Raw genomic sequence first — 2,520 nt, 5'->3', positions numbered from 1 at the left:
GAATCAAATAAACATACTTAGAAGATATCAACCAATACTTCCCATATACCAAATGAAAGGAAAAGTCTTAAACTTTTGATTAAAGAAAACTAAAACAAAATCGTGTTTGAGCATTTTGGAAATAAATAAAAAATTGCTCATTTTTTCTACAAGTTTTTGCATTAATATGCTCAATATTTGTTGAACTTATATAAAATTAGTTTAGGATAATATTTCCATTGCTCCAAAGAACCTACATCCTGAAAATGAAAGTTTAACCTGCAATCGGTAAGAAACCGAATTGGTTACTTAAAAAATGAGCCTGTCGATAGGTTTGGAATTATATCTTTGAAACGCCATACTTTTCTTTCAAATCGCTTTATTAGTTCTCGTGCAATAAGAGTTTTCGTAAATCTCTAAAAATTACAACTACAATATTTGAGCATAGCCTCCATATCGAAACGTAAGACGTATTCTACGTCAAAACGCGTAAAACAAACTTCAGCGAATATAGACTCGTTAACATAGTTGACGACGACATAGTTTTTACGGCGAAGAAGAACCCGTAAACTTATTTTCGCGGTCAACTATATATGCAGGTTAACAGTAAAAAATTCCCCAAAGAGTTTTTGTAGAATGATGCTGAAGTGATAGTCCTTGGCCAGATATATGTAAATCTGTGTTTACACATCTTTCTTCGCCGTCAAAATACTAGCGCGCCTTTATTCGTGTGTAGTGACGATATGTAGATTGCATCACTCCCCTTGCAAAAAAAATCGATACTAGTTTTCCGCCGCAATTATAAAATCTGTTATATTTTAAGACTTGCAATATTTGGAAAATGATATTGGATTGGAAAATACCTCCAAAAATTTAGCTTTTTATGAATAGAAATAGTTTTTCGAAGTATTTTTTGAAAAAAAACCTCAGATGACGAAGCAGTTTAAGATTAAAAAAAATGCAGAAAAATATAAAAAAATCTTACAATGGAATAAAAATAGTGAGTTTTTTGATGCTGTTTGGGAACTTTTTTTAAGATTGGTAAATAGGAACTTCAATAACTCAGCCAAAGCTTTAGTTTCTTAAAGGTGTTTTTGAAAAATTTCCTCTGATGACAAAGCAGCTTAAGCTTAAATAATCTGCATGAAAAAAAAAAAAATATCAACGGAATCATAATAATGAGATTTTTAATGCTGATTTTAACTTTTTTCAAAGATTAGTCTGAATCGATATCGTTTTAGCCCAGTCTACTTTATATTTTTATGCAGATTATTTAAGCTTAAACTGGTTTGTCATCTGAGGGAATTTTTTCAAAAAATCCCTAAAGAAAATATTTTTATTTAAAAAACATTATTTTTGGAGGAGTTTTGAAATCGGTCTAGCTCACGGTAATCTCAATAATTTTCTGAAATATTTGGGGGAGGTCTTCAAATATAATATATATAATATAACAATTTTGTTTGTTTGTAAGGTGGTCCTTCCTCACAATAGGATCCGGACTGATTCTCCGTATATTTGTATTTTCCTAAATTAAATTTGATATATTTTGACCACTGTAATCAAACTTATATGTCTGTATGTACGTACGTATGTAGGCAGCATATTTCTGTTGGCATCAGTGACGGTAAGTTTTAACTACCTACTTATAAACTGACACACTCTCATTCATTTTTTTCTTTTTAATTTCGAGTTCGAATGATTTGGAGATTAAAATATTAGGACATATAAAGTGTTATTACTGTAGGATGACGATAGCCCGTGCCGACTTGAAATTGAAGTTTTGGCTATAGGGCCACATCGAAGTTGCCATAAGACTTCGGAAAGTAAAGTTCAAACGCAGCAAATAAATCTACGTTTTTAGTTTTTCAGTAACCTATCCGAATTTAATTTGAAACGGACCACACTGTTACTAAAATCTCAAGTTTTGAAATGACACAAAAAAACGCCGAAACACGTTAACTTAAGATTAAGTTGTAGATTACGGATCTGTATACTATTTTTCCAGATCAGGTAATTTTCACAAGACATTTTCATTTTTATGAAAAAATATTCAAATTTTAACAAGAAAAATAACAAACCCTTCGTAATTTTTTTCACTTTGTAATTAAGCCTTTTCCTTTGCCAAAAAATCAAGCTACTAGCGATGAAAATCGATGGATAAATAAACAAGTCTTCAATGGTTGAATGAAAATTTACCATTATTCTTTTACACTAAATAGGAGCGGAAAATAATGTTACTCAAACGCCGTAACGTACACGACCGTACTCGTACCTACTAGTACATGGCGTATGAGTAACATTTTCCATGTTTGGCGAAGCGCACATTAGCGCGATGCTGACGTTGCGAATCCGCAGAGCCAAAAAGTACAACAATGCTACCCATGTATTTTAATGACCCTCGCTGCGATTTTTTCGAATTTCAATGTTCCTCTCTTTTGATGCGTTCGAAACGTGGTGTGCAGCGGAAGAGGAAGAATAGTGTCGCAGGAATAAATGCAAAGAAAACAAGTAAGAGCAGCGCTGTCTTCGGCTATGCCGAAG

The sequence above is a fragment of the Rhagoletis zephyria genome, unplaced genomic scaffold, assembly GCF_001687245.7.
Source record: "Rhagoletis zephyria isolate East Lansing unplaced genomic scaffold, Rhagoletis_zephyria_1.1 Rzeph_scaffold_01222, whole genome shotgun sequence".
In the NCBI taxonomy this organism is placed as follows: Eukaryota; Metazoa; Arthropoda; class Insecta; order Diptera; family Tephritidae; genus Rhagoletis; species Rhagoletis zephyria.
Note: the sequence above shows the minus strand (reverse complement) of the source record.